Source organism: Anguilla rostrata, chromosome 17 (assembly GCF_018555375.3).
Source record: "Anguilla rostrata isolate EN2019 chromosome 17, ASM1855537v3, whole genome shotgun sequence".
NCBI lineage: Eukaryota > Metazoa > Chordata > Actinopteri > Anguilliformes > Anguillidae > Anguilla > Anguilla rostrata.
In genome coordinates, this window is record NC_057949.1 from 21,428,527 (window position 1) to 21,449,587 (window position 21,061).

The window sequence follows — 21,061 nt, forward strand, 5'->3', positions numbered from 1 at the left end:
CTCCTGTGTGCGTCCCCACGGGGGCTGACTTTAATTAAACCAGGCGCGTGTTCCCATGTCAACAGTCTCGCTGCGGACACACGGCAACGCTGGGGCCCGGCTGCATCTGCAGGGCTCTCTGAGCACTGCTTCCCTTTTGGATGTTGAGATTGAGATTGCAAATCATTCCAATGTGACCATGTTTGTATGTGTGCATGTGTGTGTGTGTGTGTGTGTGTGTGTGTGGGTGTGTGTGTGCATGAGTGTGAATGTGTGAGAGGGTGTGTGTGCATGTTCATGAGTTTGAATATATGAGAGGAAGTGTGTGTATGTGTGTGTGTGTGTGTGTGTGCGCGTGACAGAGAGAGAGCTAGCACACGTGTGTGTGTGTGTATGCATGTGTGAGAGATAGAATGTGTGCGCACATGTGTGTATGTGTATGTGTGCGTGTGTGTGCGTGTGTATAAGTGTGAATGTATAAAGGGAAGTGTGTGTGTGTATAAGTGTGAATGTATAAGGGGAAGTGTGTGTGTGTGTGTGTATAAGTGTGACTGTATGAGGGGAAGTGTGTGTGTGTGTATGTGTGCGTGACAGAGAGAGAGCTAGCACATGTGTGTGTGTCTGTGTGTATGCATGTGTGAGAGATAGAATGTGTGTGCGCACATGTGTGTATGTGTATGTATGCATGTGTGCGCATGTGTATAAGTGTGAATGTATAAGGGGATGTGTGTGTGTGCGTGTGTGTGTGTACATGCGTACGTGTGTGTGTGTATAAGTGTGAATGTATAAGGGGAAGTGTGTGTGTGCGTGTGTGTGTGCATGTGTACATGCGTGTGTGTGTGTGTGTGTGTTCAGACTTGTCTGTGCAAGCATCACTGCCTCCCCAAACCTGTTCTTAACACCTCCAGGTCTGACCTCTGTTCCAAAAACACCAGTCACTCAGGTACCCACAAACATTGCCACTGCTCCAGAGCTCTACACTGCAAGGCAACGTGTCAACACAAGAAAAGACAACAACACAAAAAAAACCTCACATCAAACACCACCATGCATCACAAAACAAAAACAATGACAATGAACCCACATCTAATACCCACATCTAATACCACAAAACAAAAACAATGACAATGGGACACAACCCTTGAAATACAGCATTAATACACAATGTCAACGACAAAACAACAAGCGAACCCACTGCATCTCAGCACAACACAACGTCAGCACGTCAACACGCGACAATAAGACAGCACAGGGCCCAGTAATAAATGCCAAACACAAGGCTCCCACACACTGCCCACAAACAGAGATGGAAGTTAACGCTGCGCAGTGCTGCGGCTTCGCTCATTTCAGCACCCTGTTTCACAACTCAACACGACGGCCGGCCGCACACCAGGAAGCGCACAGCAACGCGGCAGGTCTGTTTAGCATTACTCTCTGAGTGGTAATGAACCGAGCCCACTTACTGCTGGTGGGACGGCCACACACACACACACACACACACACACACACACAGACATGCATGCGCTGACACACACACACACACACACACAGGCACAGACACACACACACACACAGGCACAGACACAGACACGGACACACGCACACACACACATACACAGGCACAGACACAGACACGCATGCGCTGACACACACACACACATACACAGGCACAGACAGACACGTACGCACTGACACACACACACACACAGGCACAAACACAGATACAGACAAAGATACAAAGACATGCACACGCACACACACACGTATACACACACACACTCACACACACATACACATACACAGATACAGAAAAAGACATGCACACGCGCACACACACGTATACACACACACACACACACACATATATATACACCTTCCTCAGAAAAAGGGATACAGACACACAAACAGAGACAAAAACCTCCTCCAGTGCACTCTACGGATCAGACCACACCAGACCAGACCAAGCCAAACCAGGCCAGACCAGACCAAACAGCCTCCCAGCCACACAGGGGGCGGTCCCATAAACCTCACCTACCCCAGACTGTCCCATAAACTTTTACTGGGGAGTCTCTTCCCATAAACACGCAGGGATTCCCCCCTCTCCACCGCACAGAGACGGGGAACCAGAAAGCAGCACAGCTCCCAGGATCAGACAGCCAATCACAGGCCTTCAACATGAGACCAGCGGGGGGAGGAAGCCCAGACTGGGACAGGCGGTGGGGGGGGGTTCAGGGCCGAGGCAGACCCGTGAGAATTGTAAGGGGGGGGCCAGTCAGAGGCCAGGAGCATCACGACATACAAGGGGCAATGGAAATGGATGCCAAAGAACTCCAGCTACTGCACTTGGACCAGTTTAATCTTTTCCAAATAATAGCTGGTGTAAGATTAATAGTCCTGAAACTGATCCAGGATAAGTTAATGGGGGAAGTAGGTACCCAAGGTAATAAATAACATAATGCCGAGAAACCTCCTCTGATTAGACCGTTCAACGAGCACTCAAATCAACTCTTTTCTCTGAGTGGACAGCGCGACAACCACATCGTGAACTCTCGCGTTTGATTGGACTAAACAACAACCACACCGTCAACACTTCACAGCCCTCTGGTCCCGTCCATCTGAGCACCAAGGAACTCCAGGGAACTTCCCAGAAAACTACACCGTGACATTATGACGATGATGATGATGATGATGATGAGGAAATAATGGCAGCCTATGCGGCTCCGTTCAGGGTGAGCGATATGAATGGCGCCTCTGGTGACATCATCAGGTGACCGCTGGCAGAGATGACATCATGCCGCCGGCGCCGTGGGAACCGCCTGCCCCGCGGGCTCCTCTCGGTGGTCCCTGGCACCGCGACCCGCCCCTGCGGGCGATCAAACCGCCAGGCAGCGCGAAAACAGGACAGAACCCCGCTGTTTCCAGGGCGCTCATAAAACAGGAATTCAAGGGCAAAAAAAAAAAAAAACATAAAAATGTAGAAGTCTTTAGCCCCCCCCCGTCCCCCCCGTCCCAAAGCCGCAGCACCGGGTTGCATTAGGAACGTCACACGCCCTGTGTTCTCCTTTTTAAACAGGCGCCTCCCTCATGCGATACAGTATCTTCAATCTTTCCTTATCAGCGCAAGTTGCAAAGTAGTTATCTAACATCACTCTGTCTCTGTCTGTTCTTCGCTGGGTATCTCTCTCTCTGTCTCTTCCTCCCTCCCTCACAGCCCTGAAGGTGCTGAGGTTGTATCAGTCCACCATCACGCACACGCATGCCCCCCCCCCCCACTGGACGTGCGACAGCGTGCGTGGAGCGGCGGGCTGCCACCCATAATAAACGTGCCACCGGAGAGTCAGACGAGAGACTGAGGGACTCCGCTAATGCTACGGCGGCTAGCCAACTCTGCTAATGCTACTGTGGCCGAGCGACTCTACCAATGCTATGGAGGCTAAGCGACTCTACCAATGCTATGGAGGCTAAGCGACTCTACCAATGCTATGGAGGCTAAGCGACTCTACCAATGCTATGGAGGCTAAGCGACTCTACCAATGCTATGGAAGCTAAGCGACTCTACCAATGCTATGGAAGCTAAGCGACTCTACCAATGCTATGGAGGCTAAGCAACTCTACCAATGCTATGGAAGCTAAGCGACTCTACTAATGCTATGGAGGCTAAGCGACTCTACCAATGCTATGGAGGCTAAGCGACTCTACCAATGCTATGGAGGCTAAGCGACTCTACCAATGCTATGGAGGCTAAGCGACTCTACCAATGCTATGGAGGCTAAGCGACTCTACCAATGCTATGGAGGCTAAGCGACTCTACCAATGCTATGGAGGCTAAGCGACTCTACCAATGCTATGGAGGCTAAGCGACTCTACCAATGCTATGGAGGCTAAGCGACTCTACCAATGCTATGGAGGCTAAGCGACTCTACCAATGCTATGGAGGCTAAGCGACTCTACCAATGCTATGGAAGCTAAGCGACTCTACCAATGCTATGGAAGCTAAGCGACTCTACCAATGCTATGGAGGCTAAGCAACTCTACCAATGCTATGGAAGCTAAGCGACTCTACTAATGCTATGGAGGCTAAGCGACTCTACCAATGCTATGGAGGCTAAGCGACTCTACCAATGCTATGGAGGCTAAGCGACTCTACCAATGCTATGGAGGCTAAGCGACTCTACCAATGCTATGGAGGCTAGCGACTCTACCAATGCTATGGAGGCTATGCGACTCTACCAATGCTATGGAGGCTAAGCGACTCTACCAATGCTATGGAAGCTAAGCGACTCTACCAATGCTATGGAGGCTAAGCGACTCTACCAATGCTATGGAGGCTAAGCGACTCTACCAATGCTATGGAGGCTAAGCGACTCTACCAATGCTATGGAGGCTAAGCGACTCTACCAATGCTATGGAGGCTAAGCGACTCTACCAATGCTATGGAGGCTAAGCGATTCTACCAATGCTATGGAGGCTAAGCGACTCTACCAATGCTATGGAGGCTATGCGACTCTACCAATGCTATGGAAGCTAAGCAACTCTGCCGATTCCACGCAGACTGAGTGACATGGCTAATGTTATTGATGCTCAGTGACTCTAACGCTAATGCTAAAATGTACCTGCCCTTCCACCCCACCCACTAACACAAACACTCTCCCCAACCAAGCACACAGCCAGGCAAACACTGGGTTCCTCACATCGGGCTGAAATTCCTGCCTTATCTCTGCCCCCCAGGCTCAGAGAGGACACCCACGACAGAGAGGGGCAGACGAAGGGAGAGAGGGAGAGAGATAGACAGAGAGAGAGATTGAGAGATGAGAGATCCATATCCCAAGTCCAGCAGTCCATGTCCCGGTATCAGACTCAGTCAGTAGACTTCTTTTTCTTATTAAAGAAGAACGGACACTCATGTACATTTCCACCTTTATTCAAACATGGGAAAAGCAGAGAGGGTTACAGACCGAGATGAAATAAAGTTGAGAGTGTCACGCTGGGGAAATGTCCCCCACTCCTGGGGGGTTTATATACGTTGCTGAGAGTCGGCTGCACTACAAGCAGCACCACCCAGTCTCCCCCAAACAAGAGACATTTTAACTTTCAACCAACTGAAATAAACCCACAGTAAACACCACACACACTCCCTCTAGATTTACGAGAAAGACGGAACGTTCTGAAAAGGGAGAGGGTTCTGGTTAGCATCTTATCTCTGTTACTTCACCGGCTGATAAATCAGCAGAGATGGTGCAGGAGAGGAGGAGAAAGAGGGATGGTTTAGGAGGAATGAATTCCTCAGTGAGCACGAGAGGAGAAGGAGGAAGGAGAGGAGTGGGAGGAGGACGAGGAGGACGAGGAGGAGAAGGAGGAGGAGAAAGAGGAATGGGGCCTGGGGGAGGGGGAGGACTCCTGCAAATGAACAGAGTGGCATCAGAGAATAAGAGTAAATGCCTGGACCCGATCCTGCTACTTTTTGCCTTCTGCTCACACATGCACATACATACTCTCACCCCATCCCTAATGTTCATCAGATGCATCAAACAGGAACGCTTCAGCTAAAAAAGTAAGAACACACAGCCGATGACAGCTGAGCTTCTGCAGAGGTCCACATTTACATGCATTAAAACCCACAACGGAGAGGAGATCCTTTACATTCACATTTTAAACACGCAGCAGATGCTCTTACCCAGAGCGACTCACACAGCTTTACACTCCTTACACGCGCAGTCGATTCATTCAGCTGGACTGAAGCGATTCAGGTTGAGTACCTTGCTGAGGGATACAGGCGCACCTGAGAATCGAACCTGCAACCTCCAGAGTTGCAAGCACCAGGTTCCACACTAACTACTACACTGCCCTGCCCCACAGGCCAGCCTGAGTCCCACAGCGCTTACAGACAGTGAGCACAGCGTGCGGCTGATGGACAGGGTCACGGATCCACACGACCGCTGCGTTTGGTCGGTTCCCGCGGCGATGGCGTCCAGGCCTGCGCGTTGGCCCGCTATAGGCTGGCCTGCGGTGCCGGGGCGGGCCACCACAGACGCCCAGCGATGACGACGGCGACCAGATTCTGTATTTTCGCATTTATGGACGGTCACGCTCGAACAATAAAGAAAATCAAACGAGGGAAAGAAAAAAGAAAAGAAAAAAACCAAAAAAAAACCCCAAAAAAACCCAGAGCTATTTGACAGCACTGCACATTTCTGTACTTACTGGAAGAAAACAGACGCCGGTCCTGTTTCTCGGTCTCTTAATTGAATTGTCTATCAATTAAACTTGAATGCGCTTTAAGCCCACATGTCTTGTGAAACAATGTTTCTCAAAGCTTGTAGAAATATACAAAACAAGCATTGCTGGTGGCAAATTCGCCAGAAAAACAAAACTAGATTTGCAAAAGCAAGTCGGATTTTTCCATCTACTTCAACACCACAATAGCCATCATCCCCCACCATTCTATCATTCTATTCCCACTTATATTCCCACATTCCCTTCTCTCCCTGCTTTCTCAGTCTTTCTATCCTGCTTGGACCCTGGAATAAGACATTGTAACATTTTTATAAATGAATCCGCTGCATTTTGTTTTGTTGTCCACACTCGTCTCTTCACTTCACTTGCCTCTAGTTTTTTTTTCTTCCAAAACTACATTACTTAGTATTTTCAGGACCAGATATTAAACACCCTCTCTGGCCTTCCCCACCGTCCTTCCCTGCTTCTGAAGGTAAACTCTCCCTCCCTCTCTCTTCCCCTCTCTTCATCCGTCTCAATCCCGCTGTCTCTCTCCCTCTCTCCTCTCTCTTTCTCCCACTTTTCTTCCATCCCTCAGCCTCCCTCTCTCTCCCTCCCTCCCCCCTCTCTTTCTCCCTCTCTTCTTCTCTCCCTCAGTATCCCACTCTTCCTCCCTCCCTCTATCTCCCTCCCCCTCTCTCTTTCTCCCTCTCTTCTTCCCCCTCTCAGTCTACCTCTCTCTCTCCTCAGTCTCCCTCCTTCTCTCCCTCTGTCTCTCTCCCTCCACGCCCCCTCCCTCTCTCCCCAGGTGTGAGAGGCGGCCCGGCTGGATGACAGTGGAAGGCTGGTGCTTTATCTCCAGCACACTTCCAGGCTCAGGAGCAGGGCTGCCTTATCTGCCCGGGGATTGGAGCTGTTTGCGTGGATTAGCTCCTCGCAGCAGATGGGAATCCCATGACTCTCCCTGCTCTCAACCAGCTGCTGAGCCCTCCTGCCTGCACGGCATTGTGGGTAGTAACAACACGTAACCGCAACAGGTGATATAGACGAATCAACAGTCGCAGCAGGGAGAACGCACTGCAACGGCTGAACAGCTTGAGCTTTAATGCCTTAGCCCTGACAGAAGTCAGAGTATTTACAAAGCATGGGACGGGTGGGGGAGGGGATAACTCGAAAAATAGATTCAGCATTTTTCCCAGAACAACCACAGAACTCTTTTTTTAATACAAAAGGATAAGAACACCAACTCTCCCACTCCCACACAACTAAACCGCTCACTGGGGAGAACCCCAACATCAGCTTCTGACTTCTGTTTAGCAGCCATTGTTGTTTTGTTTTTTTCGCTTAAAGAAAATTCTCCGAAGGTTCTGGAACGCGCTGCTAAAAACCGCTTCCATCTTTGTGCTCGTCCCTCTTCCCCAGCGCGGGACATGCAGGGGCCAAGTCAAGAGTCACGGTTCATTCAGATGTATTTATATCTGCTTTTTCTTCTTATAACGAATTATAATGAGCGCTGACCCTAGCCCTTGAGGGGCCCCAAGCGGGATTAGATTTGGGTGCCCCTCTAACTCAACATTAAAAATAATAATAATATATATTTTAAGATTGACCCCCTGGCAGTCATGGTGCCCTAACCAATCACTGATGTCGCTTACTGGTCCAGTCAGCTCTGATTTATTCATATTTTTTACCGTAAAGTTAATCATACTTATATAAACTATGTCTGTGTGATAAAAGGATTTTTTAAATGTCATCGCAGGTTTATTATGGAATGGTTATCATTCCATTTTTATTCAGTGTTTATAGACAGCAATTAGAAGGGGAAGCTGACAATGTGTGCCCACTGTATCTGGGTAAATCTGTCATTGTTTATAAATAACTCCATCAAACAAAGTAAATGAAAGATGCATGTCATATGCGTGAGGGTGTGAGAGAGTGTACGTGTGTGCATGTGCTTAAATTAGGGACTACGTGTTACCTTGTTCTAATTAGGTTTTGTGGGAGTCCATGCTTCAGTGAACATGAATGTGAAAGTATGTGAGTATGTGTGTGTGTGTGTGTGTGTGTGTGTGTGGTGTGCTCAATAGAAAGAGAATGGATGAGTGAGATTGTGCAATGCAATTAACGATTGTGAGTGTGTGTGTGTGTGTGTGTGTGTGTGTGTGTGTGTGTGTGTGTGTGTGTGTGATTAAAGCGTGACCGTTTCACCCGAGGAATCACCGTCTGGTCTCACGAAGCCGAATCCCGCGGTCGCTGTGTATTTGCGCTGCGTGGCTGTAGTGTAGCAGGACGTGCTGCCTGACACACAAGAGCCGTGTGAGGGCCGCGCCACAGCTCGGCCTCGACGCGTAAACAAGACGCGTTTGAAGTCAAACAGACGGGCAAAGCTTCAGACGGCGGGCGCTCACGCTTGACCTCCCGCCGACGCCACCGACCGACCAAGAAATCCAACCAAACAGCTCGATTTCTGCGCGGGACCTTTTGTCGAAAGCGTTTGCGCTTTGAGGTTCGAGACATTTCCGCCCGTCGAAAAAAATACGAGACGGCAGCGGCGCAACGGAGGCCCGACGCGAAGCCGAAAACATGAAGAAACAATTAAAATAATCGAAACATGAAAATAAACACGAATCGGAGGGGAGGAAACGGCAGCGCTAAGAGCAGAAAAACAAACAGTCCGCCTGGGAATGCGTGGCCGGGATTATCGGAGAAAACACACAGGAGAGAGAGGCGAAAACGGGCACAAAAAAAGCCCTCCCAGGTGCCACAGCCAGGTGCTTCACAGGCCTTTTATAGCAGACGCTTGTGTCCAGCACCAAAGGGCAGGAAGTCCCCAGAGGGGCGAAGAACAGACCCGAGAGAGACGCGCAGAAAGTGCAGAATCCGCTGACAACTTCTCACCGATTCCACTGAAGATTAGATGTAAGTGACACAAACAAGAACACGCAAACTACCCCAATGAGTGTTAAACTACATTAAAGGAACAACAGCACCAGAACCACGGACTACACACAAACTACCCCAATGAGCGTTAAACTACATTAAAGGAACAACAGCACCAGAACCACAGACTACACACAAACTACCCCAATGAGCGTTAAACTACATTAAAGGAACAACAGCACCAGAACCACAGACTACACGCAAACTACCCCAAATGAGCGTTAAACTACATTAAAGGAACAACAGCACCAGAACCACGGACTACACACAAACTACCCCAATGAGCGTTAAACTACATTAAAGGAACAACAGCACCAGAACCACAGACTACACACAAACTACCCCAATGAGCGTTAAACTACGTTAAAGGAACAACAGCACCAGAACCACAGACTACACACAAACTACCCCAATGAGCGTTAAACTACGTTAAAGGAACAACAGCACCAGAACCACAGACTACACACAAACTACCCCAATGAGCGTTAAACTACGTTAAAGGAACAACAGCACCAGAACCACAGACTACACATAAACTACCCCAATGAGCGTTAAACTACATTAAAGGAACAACAGCACCAGAACCACAGACTACACACAAACTACCCCAATGAGCGTTAAACTACATTAAAGGAACAACAGCACCAGAACCACAGACTACACACAAACTACCCCAATGAGCGTTAAACTACATTAAAGGAACAACAGCACCAGAACCACAGACTACACACAAACTACCCCAATGAGCGTTAAACTACATTAAAGGAACAACAGCACCAGAACCACGGACTACACACAAACTACCCCAATGAGCGTTAAACTACATTAAAGGAACAACAGCACCAGAACCACGGACTCATAAAAGAAAAGTTAGGCCCAATCAGGTGTTAAGGCTGAACAGTGCTTGAGAGGGATGAGAAGCCAAGGTGCATGTTGTCGGTGTTAGGTAGTGATCTTAAAGTGCGGTGATGTTAGATGGTGGTGTTAGGCAGTGATGTTAGGTGGTGATGCTGGGTGGTAGTGTTAGGCAGTGATGTTAAAGCGAGGTGATGCTAGGCGGTGATGTTGGGTGGTGTTAGGCAGTGATGTTAAAGCGCGTGATGTTAGGTGGTAGTGTTAGGCGGTGATGTTAGGTGGTGATGCTGGGTGGTGTAAGGCGGTGTTAGGTGATGATCTTAAAGTGCAGTGAAGGCAGTTTAAGCTTCTACGGTGTCAGCAGGCACAGTGGTTTCACAAACAGGAAATTCACAAGGGAAAGTGTATCTCATTGTAAATGTCTATATTAATTTAAAATGACGTATGACACGTACAGACCACCGCGCCTAACCCCCCATATAAGGCACCTATAAAATGTTTTTTTTTATCGCTCTCTCAGTGTACTCTGGCAAACCTCACCGTCAACAGGAAGGACGAGTCAAGATTTGACACTGGAGATTTAAAGCCATTTAAAACAGTCCCTGTAAACCACGCTGTTCTGACCATCAGCGGCGGGAACCTCTGCTTTGTGTTTTCTGAGGAGTCCTACATGATTATTCAGCCTGCTTAACTCTTTCTCTCCCCTTATCTCCCTCTCTTTCTGTCCTGTTTTTTCTCTCCCTCTCTTTCCTTCTCTTCTTCCCCCGGTTCTCACGCCCATGGCTGTAAGCTGCGCTGTGGACTGTGGGAAATGGTGTCTTTTTCAAACCTCACGCTGGGACAGTCTCACCAGCACAGACACACACACACACACACACACACACACACACACACACACACACACACACACACCCCACACACACACACGCGCACACACACACACACAAACACACTTCACATTTCACATTCATGAGCCGAGTGGACTCCCTTCCTACTCAATCTCAAGGAACCCTCACACCCCCCCCCCCAATCCCCAAATGTACCTTGTCTCTCTGGTCCAGGTCAGACAGTTCACAATGAGGTCAGGGAACTCTGGGGCAAGAGCCCCCAACTCCGAACCGTCGACCGCACCGCCACCCCGCCCCACCCCCTCTAATCACTTCCACAATCAGCATCCAAACAACATCCCAACATCCCAACCACCTAGCCCAGACTTATCACACAGTAAACACTAACTACACAGACGAACATCCAGAGACGGTCCCCAGAAGCTGGCGTGACGGACACGCGCACACAGAGCTGCGTAGCTGCCGTACCGCATCCGTGCCGCGCAGCCGTGAAGCGCGGGAGTTCTTGTCATGTGACAGGCAGACGCTGGCGCGCTGACACACGACAAGACGCCCCGGGTTCAACCCGAATCACCACGGCGACCGCGTCTGCTCAGCGTCACGCGGGCCGGGCCGGCTGTGCCTCGTCAGGGGCGGTCAGCTGAAACGTGGCCGACTGGACGGGCTGGCATCAGTGAGAATGTGTGGATGACACTTTAACAGTGTTAACAGTGACCCCCTGCCCCCCCGAGGCACCCCCCCCAACGGTTCCCTTAACTCCATACACACACAGCACTGCCACGGTACGCTTTCCCCTGAAGTGAAGGAGAAAAGAGGGAAGAAAAAAACAAGGGAGCAATGAAAAGGGATAAACCAGGGATGAAATGCAAACCACTCCTGTCCCTCCACCCCCGAGCTGCACCCGCACACGGCGTTGGGAAAAGGTGGGTGTCCAGTCTGTGGTGGAGGACTGGCTGTGAAACAGGGACCAGGCCCTGTGAGCATGGCAGACCCAGCCAGGGTGAGCAGCCTGTGGGAGAACACAGGCCTGGAGCTGGGCCTAGCCGAGACGGCGTGACCCTCTATCAATCTGGAAAGAGCTTCCTTACGCTACACCACACACACACATCCGTACGCATGCCCGCACACACACATGCACACATACACACACTCACACATGCATGTATGCACAAACACATACTCTCACACATGCATACACAAGCACACACAAACACACACACGCCTGCGACACATACACACGCTCATATGCGCACACACACACACATGCACACACAAACGCACTAACTCTCACGTGCACATACACACACGCCACACATGCACTCACACACACACACTCTCACGCATACATACACAACCACACGCACGCACGCATGCACACACACACACACACACACTGCAGACAGGGGGCTTGCCAGAGAAATGGCATTCCAATTAATGAGAAAGTAACCAAAGAAGAAGGATAAGAATGGAGGACAAATTCAATTAACTGTAATACATGAAGGAGAGAGAAACAGAACAAAGGAGAATAGGGACACAAAAGGAGGAAAAAAGAGACAGGAGGTGAGAGAGCATGGGAGAGAAAAGTCAAGAGAGAAAGACAAAGAAGAGAGAGGGAGAGAGTGTGAGAGAGGGAGGGAGAGAGGCAGGAGGAGAGCTAAAGTGGATAAGTGTTCTTTACCTCACTAGCTGCAGCTGGAAATGCACATTTGCCCCCACCTAAAAACCACCCCCCCTCACCCCCCGGGGGCAACATTACAGTAGCTCAGACTCCGCACCACCACTTTTACTGCCCCGAAACGATGAGGGCTAAGCGTCGCCCCCCCCCCCCCCACCCCCCCTCCCCTGCAATTTGCAGCGCAGGGACGGCTGGCGCAGCTCAAACCCCCCCCCCACCCCCCCCACCCCTGAGTCTCCGACCGTGTTTACATACCGCCACACTGCAGCGCCGAGCCCGGGATAAAACATTTTTAAAAAGGAGGAGGGGAAGAAAGAGAAAAGGGTGCCACAGAAAGGAGATATTTCCGCTACGCTGGGAGGTCTCGGAAGGGTCAGCGCGGCGTCTCGGCGCGATCCACACCGGCGACTTCCACTAACTCTCCGTCTTCTCTTCTTCTTCGCTTTTTTCTTCATTTGTCTTTTGTTTTTGTTTTGAAAGCCGCGCGCCCGACGCCGGCGCGCGTCTGCGCGTTCGAGCCCGGCCTCCTCCCCTCCCGTCCGACCGGGACGGACGCTGACGCTCGGCTGCGCGTTTCAGGCAGTCAGCAGACGCTCCCAGAGCGACGCGCGCAGCTGAAGTCCGTTTGCGCAGCTGGATATTTACTGAAGCTGCTCAAGTGAGCAGCCTCGCTCAAGGGGACAACTGCAATACCCCACCTGGGAAGCACAACTGCTGCATTTCTTATGCTCTCAGCCCCCTTAGCATTGTGCTACACTGCCACCCACACACTGACAGGGAAAACACACACGCATGCGCAAACACACACACAGACACACACACATGTACATACAGTATGTGCACACACACGCACGTGTGCATGCGCATGCACACACACACACACACAGACAGGGAAAGCACGCGCACATGTGCACACACGCACATACAATGTGTAAAGCAGGTACATATATAAGCCAGACAACAAGAGAAACGATTAAATTGTGTTATATAATGATAATCTGAAGGCCTGAGCATATGCAGTATTTCTGTCGCATTCGTTGCATGTTGTCTGTTGTTTTTCGGCTTGCAGTTTTACTGATGTGCCCTTGCTCTTTGTAACCATGCCCTTGATCTCAGCTGATTTACACTATACTACATATCTCACCAGGGCAGTTCTGCAAGTTACTTTGAATGAGTTTGTCCAACAAATATAAAGAAATAAAACACACAGGAGTGATCTTATAAAACCCTTATGCAAATTTAATTGCCTTACGGGGGATTTTTAACGGGCTTCTCTCGCGTATCCTAAGATACCACCCCTCTAAGGGACCGCACAGGGGTGTGTCGAACCAGAAAGTGACACACGCACGCGAGCTCACACACACACACACACACACACACACACACACACGTGCAGCATGCAGCAAGTTCAACTCGGGACATTAAGACTGTAAGATCGCTTTTAAAAAAACCGACCCCCACCAGCCCCCTGCACTTTGATTCACGCGATACAGATAAAGGTTACTCCTCCTCAACATAACGCAAGGTCATCCCAGAGGAATCTCTCCCTCCCTCCCTCCCTCCCTCCCTCCTTCCCTTTCTCTCTAGCGCTCCCTCCCTCTCTCGGTCTCTGATACAGGCTCAAAGGCTCAAAGCCCAGGCCTGGCCCATCCAGCACGGTAAGGTAAGGCTAGGGGAGGGGAGGGGGGGAAGGGGGGAGGGGGAGAGGGGAGGGAGGAGGGGGAGCTCAGAGATTTGGTCTGGTGCTTCTGACACCGAGAGAGCGGAGCGGGTTGAAAAGTTCAGGGCCGTTATTAAAGAACAGAGGAGGAAAAAAAGAGAAGGGAGACGAGCCAGGAAGACTGTAGCTTCTGCGGCTCGCTGTTTCAAAAAAAAAAGGAAGAAAAGAAACAAAAAAATGAAAGGCACTGTGACTGTGCGTTTCCTTCCGTGAGCGCTGTCATAAATCCACAAAACAGCAGCAGCCAAGATTACCGACTACAATTAACCTTTTTTTATTTTTTAATTATGTTTTATTATACGAGCAAACAAATAAAATGCATGCACAATCGCACCCCAGACCCACTCCCTCATCTTCATCAATCCCCAGGAACATCAAACCCCTGAACACTGGAGAGGTGAATGAGTGACCTGTAATAATGCTGGCAATTGCGGTTCTGGGAAGAGCAGCAGCACGAGCAGTTTGTTTGGTGAAAGAGGAGGCCCTTTCATTCCTCCATCTGTGTAATTTCAGAAGGTTATATCCCACATCACAAACGTGTTTATATATGTAAGGGAGGGAGGGAGGGAGAGAGGGAGGGGGAGAGAGCACTTTCTACTAAAATGCCCCAAGCCTATTATTATTATTACTATTATTATTACTTTTTTAGTTTACACTTTCTCTATTTAATTTAAATATATTTGAACTCCAATTATAATTTTAGAAGTATTAACTATTTTTCATGTTTTACTTCTACTGTTATACAATTTGTTTTTAGTATGTTTCCTGCTATTGCTCTGGCAATATGTAGGCCTACTACATGTATTTCATGCCAATACAAATTGAAAGAGTGTGAGAGAGAAAGTAAAGCAGAAACAGAGAAGCGGTCCTGTCCTGTTGTCTCTTGTCTACCTACGGATCTCCTCACCTGTGACAAACTGCAGGGCAGGATTTATTCTCCCTGGTTGCCGTTGCATTAAATTCAGCCGAAGCCAATAACCAGAGGATCGCAGGCCTGCTGATCACCCGTGTAATCGCCTCGCCTGTTCCCGCCCTTCGCTATAATATCTTACAGATGCGCTGTCTTCCAGTGAACTTGCTTTTATTTCACACACACAAAAAAACGACATGAATGATAACCGTTCGAAGGGCCGAGGAGGTTGAGAGCAGCGAGAAGGAGGGCACGTCGTCAGAGATGAGCGAAGAAAAGCAGGTAGTCAAAAAAAACGAAGGTGGGGAAAAAAGGCATAGAATAAAAACAGTACGAAGAGCGGCTTGGAGTTTTTTTTTTTAAACGATAGAACAAAGTACCCTTTATTTCACCCGAGCAGCAGAAATCCTTCTGGCTGCGCTCGTACGGCGCGGCTACAGCCAACCGGGCTGCCGCGTTTATTGAACCTCGCGCAGTCCCCCTCTTCCAATCCTGAGGTCTGAAACACCAGCCAAAAAACTCATCCAGGTCCTGACGTGAATGAGGTCATCAAAAAAATATACAGAGGGTGAGCTGGGCGGACTCCAAATATTATCATGACCTCGTTTCAAACGGTAGGCCTACCAAAGAGTGCAGGGGGGGAAACATACGAGTCCAAGAACATCAGCAAAGGCAAATGCAGTACACTAGTTATGGAACTGAGTTTGCAATCCTGAGGTTGCAGGTTTGACACCCAGCTAGGTAGGTCACTGCCATTTTACCCTTGAGTAACCGTAAGATACCCAGATACTTTAATTACCCAAAAGATACTTTAATTACTTCAGTAAACAGGCTATCCAGTTGTATAGAATGCAACCCGTCTAAGTGGCCATGGATAGGAGCGTCTGCTAAATGCCTTAATGTGATGTAAAAATGTAATGCAACACAGCAGGCAAACGTTTCATGTGTGCAATTATTATTATCCTTATTTATTTTTTTTATTTTTTTTACAAAATACTTTTATATCAAGGATTTTAACTGTAACTACGGTGATTGTGACATGAAAAACAGTTAGGCCTACCTTATGGCCGACACTAATATTGTATTACCCATTTAGGTACGAGTTGACAAGTGTGGATTACAACAAGTATGGAAAATCATTAGATATACAGTAGGTCTAAAAGTATTACATCCGAGGGAACGCCGCCGTGAAGACATATCAAGTTACCGTACGTCGTTATACACGGATTCTGCACTGATTTAAAATAGTATCTCAGCTGCCGACTGCCAGTTAAGGTTATCATCGGTCGGAAGTATTCTCTGTCGCGAGGCACCTTACAGCAGACGTCATGTATTTAAATGCAAATACGTGTCAGCAATAAATATACACGAATATAATGTTGTGTACTTAACTAGTGTAAGGTACCAAGACCAAGAACAGCCTCAATAGAGGTTATACACACCAAACAGTCCACACATTTCTGAACTTTAAAAGCGAAAATGACCAATAACAGCCACTACATTGTGAAGGTTGTAGGATACAAAAACTGCGCACTGCTTATTTAATTAAAAAATAGTTTAATTTATCCCAGCCACAAAACAAATGCCAGATAATCACATTTATGCCAGCAACTATCATGTATAATTACAACTGTATAAAAAGAGATTGCGAGATCTTCTATGTTTTGCGAGAATGTTTTGTATGGTCTAATTTATGAAGTCACATTTCTGAGCAAAATGCCTCGGTTTTATTACTTTTTGCCTTATACTGGTATATATTGTAGTTATAAGCGTTTAAAATCCGTTTTATGGAACTGCTCGCAGCTTTTCCAATCTCACTTAAAGTCAAATGAAAGCCAAGGAGGCTGGAAAAGGCACAGTGAAATTCAAGGTTTTGCCACTTTTTTTCGGCTGTTTACGCAACTCCCATCTTAAAATCTACCGATAAGCACTGGCAGAAAACTAGGGATTTCTCGGAATAAATGGCATTGGAAAAAAACTGTAGCACTGTAGCATAAATGAATGAGATCTGTTTAGACTACCCAGTATTATCATATGCATGTACAGTGCTAGACTGTAAATGTTCTTACCCAAGGTCACTTGTGCTAATCTACCGATAAATTAATACTTTCAATGAATAATAAAGCCTAAGCCTACAATAGCCTCTAACAAGTGAGGAAAGATGTCAGATTAGCTGACATATTATTTAAACACTCAAACTGGAATATTCCAATGCACATGTAACGCGTACATGTATTTTATTATAAATTATCATTATTATAAATTCTAAATTCTCACAATAAACAACCACCGACACCACTACATTAGAATAAGAAAAAAACAGTGTTTGCACAACGGCTATAATTTGTTTTAAATGCATGATAAAATGATCATGAAAAAATGTGAGCAAAGTTGTTTTGGCTTTGCCCCACCTTCATTGCTACGGACAAGGTGAGCGCGCTCCAATCCCTGCCAGTGGCTCGCGAGTTTGGAGCGCTTTACTTTCCACCCCGGCTGGAATCGCCCCTCCCAGTTTCGACTTAAAGCGCTGGGCTCTCAACCGCCAATAAAGCGTTATTGTCTGGGCTCGGAGGCGAGTTACTTGTGCTTTCTTTAGACGGCGAGCGCATTCCTCTACGTGGGGACACAAGTTCCGCTCCGCACAGTCAGAGACCAGGTGCTGATGTGTGACAAGCAGACGTATGGTTCTACGAGATCGCATTCCTCAGTTAATCACGGAAAGTTTTTGAAAAAGAGTGCACTATGAGCGTAGGAGGATTCTGAGCAGTCTTCCTCGCTTCTGTCTTTCGCCGTGGATAAGAGACCAAAACTACTGAGCGCTCTTTCGTCAACACAGTATCACTCGCGTTCACCCACACTGACCGGTAAGTGTTTAATACGATTTTATGGCGAATGTAATGGTTGGCTACTGAATGCAACATTTAGAGATGTATAGTTATATAGGTCTGTACGCGCGTTGTATTGCCCCGGCTTTAACACACATAAGACAGTTGCTTCAAGCGTCCGAGACACGGTGAAGTGGGCTCTAAGCAGAACAAACAGGATAAGAAATTCGAACTTGGTTTGAGGAGTTTGATTTTGGAATAAAGTGAACGGGATTGTTCGTGTTGCATTGATTGCGGTTACGATAACTTGACATCGCACTATCCAGAGAAGTAAAATTTGCCCCGTAATTGGTGTAAGTAGCATACAGTGTAAAGATATTGTTCCTAGTGTTGAAACTACTTCTACAACTGCGCTAACTTTTCCGTGACCATTCGTCAAGGACTATTCGCAATTCATAACCTTCCCTTAGCTGTTGTAATCTGTCGGTAACCAAGGAAAACCGTAGCGCTGCTGCCCGCCCCTTCTGCGTGTGGCATGTTGCTCATGAAGTGTCCACACCAGGCAAACACAACTTCCTCACTGCACATGTATTGATTAGCATACACAAACTTCACAATAGCACAGATACACAAATCAAACTATCAACAGAGCATAGCCTACTCATTTCGTGTATTTGCAATTCATCTGAAGTTAACAAAATATCGTTAACCTGTGTAAAAACCTCAAGTAAAATGTTGAATGAAGGCACACCCCAAAAGTGTGAAAAGTGTTCTGGTAACACTCGTTACCAAAAGGTTTTATGTTTGAAGCTCGCCTGTGGCCGTAAGCTATACAGTCGCGTTATTTTCTGTTTTGCCCCATAGCAATGTAGGCTACATATACGATATACACTAAATTCAGGCTAAGTGTGTCTACTAAGCAAATAGCCAAGATCATGTAGACAATATCCATATTGCAACTGTAACGTGCGCATGTATGCATTATAAAGGCAAAACACTTCTCGGCGTCTGCTCCGTGCTGCTAAATGTATTTCGCAAGCAAACATCCTAAAGCCCGTTCCTTCCGTACGGACCGTCGCTCTGTTTTATCGCGGGGATAACTTTTTGGGACATTTGAGTGTGCACATCTGGAAGCGCGCAGCGGTCGAGAGGTTCCTGTCGGTTTAGGTGCTCGGGAGGGAGATTTTCATTATGTCCGCGCGCCATGAGGCCGAAGGTAATGTGGTAACTTCAGAGACAAATCTGTTTTGTCACGGGGGCCGTGAACGAGATTAACTGTTGTTATTTCGGATTCAGGAATCCTTTATTGTGTATCTCCTGCTTGTGTGAGCTGCGAAAAAAAGGGCTTTCTGGGCAGCTATTTGTTTCTAGTGTCGTGCTCACATCAGTTTTATTAGGTATACATTTTTAGGCACTTACCCTTAAAAATTGCGCTGACAGCATATCGCACAAAGCGGTTGTTGACAAAATTAAATCGGTTCCCGAGGTTAGAGCAAAATGTTTTTAAATGTATTCGTTAAACATCTACAATGCATATAACATAAAGTGTAAGGTTGTTATTCCGCATTTGCGCGTGCAATGTAAATCATATCATTTGATTCAATTTGGCAAGCAAATTCGGGACAGGCAGACGTGTGATTATTTCTACGCGACAGTAGGCAAATATATTAATGATTTCCTCGACTCTTGCACAGCACATTGCTTTACAGAACTGGGTATTAACATATTTCCTGCCGTGAGAAACCGATGGACATATTTACAGGTTATTTACATCCTTGCTGTTTTATTTTGTTTTAACAAACTACTTACAGGCTTATTTATAAATTTGCCCGTATAAACTGAATGCTCCGCACATTACACAAATAACAGCTTCCCCGTCTAACGGCTTTCAATAAACGATGGGTAAAAACAACAATAATCATTCTATAGTAAACATACTTCTTTGCCGAATTTTCCTTATTATCACTCCCTATAAATATCGTTGAATATGATTTGAGTTGTTTCAAAACTGTTTACTGTATTGTAATTTTAATGTTGTCTTGTGTACGCTTGTGTATTTGTATTGGCGAATGCTGCTTTTGGAGATGTGTACCGCTTGAAAAATAGACGGCAATTTTAAATAAATAAATGTAAGTTAATAACAGACCATGCCAACACAGATGTGTCCGTATGTAAAGACGAAAACGGGCTGAAAAGCTCAATTCAAACTTGAAAAAATGAAGCCAGAGAATCCAGAGAATCCAATACGCATCGTCTGCGCGTGCAGACCTGCATTCGAACAACAGGCCACCAATCAAACTCCTTGACAGCTAGGATTTCTCGATGCCTTACAAAAACTGTTTTTCGTTAAACTTGGTTGGGGATGGCGAGGTAGATACTGTGTACGCCACAAAACAAAACACATCTTTCGAGGAGGGCTTCTACATCTCCGAATCAGATTAGCAGCTCCACGCGCCTGCACTGGGTCTGAGAATAAATCGTTTAATCTTTCCCTGGAGCTAAGCACCGCGTATCACTCATGTCAGGAGGTGAAAACCATTCCGCTGTTAACCTTCACTGTACAAATTACGTGGCATTGGTTTAAGCTGCGCGGGTACAAATGAAGTTATTGTTCATTTAGAACGGTAGAGAATACTTGCATGCAAGTGGGAATGGAGATACCGAGATTTGGTCATTTTTAGAAACACCTATTATGTTAGAACAAGATGAGGTCTGGTGTCCTGAACTGCTCACCACTTTGCCCAGGAATCTCTGGGTTATTAGAAAGGGCTTTAATAAACAAAGTTTGGCAGACACAGGAACCGGCTAGGTAGTCTGCACTGCTCCAAAGAATATAGACTTTTGATGGAGAGAGAGAGGGATGGAGAAAGAGGGAGGAAGGGAAATAATTTTCCTCTCATAAGTTTATGGTTTCATAAACATATGAGAGGAAAATAATTTATCTTTCTCCATCCCTCCCTCTCTCTCCATCGCCCCATTATTTTTTACATGTTTATGCTTTCATAATTTAGATTTCTCATTCCAATAAAATTAAACAGAAAATGAATAAAATATCAGAGCGAGAGAGAGAAAGAGACGCACAGACACTAATTTTAC

The 21,061-nt window shown here is 47.2% G+C and overlaps 2 protein-coding genes across 3 annotated transcripts in view; one reads left to right on the forward strand and one right to left on the reverse strand.

Annotated features, from left to right (window-relative positions):
- LOC135242961 (mitochondrial import inner membrane translocase subunit tim16-B-like) overlaps positions 1-21,061 on the reverse strand; it is a 137,207-nt gene that overhangs the window by 22,665 nt on the left and 93,481 nt on the right. The gene's annotated exons all lie outside the window — the stretch shown is intronic.
- The window catches only part of vasnb (vasorin b), a 31,005-nt gene continuing 27,547 nt past the window's right edge, over positions 17,604-21,061 (forward strand). The window contains exon 1 of the mRNA XM_064315346.1: positions 17,604-18,004. The gene's annotated coding sequence lies outside the window, so the exon portion shown is untranslated. The remainder of the gene's footprint in view (positions 18,005-21,061) is intronic.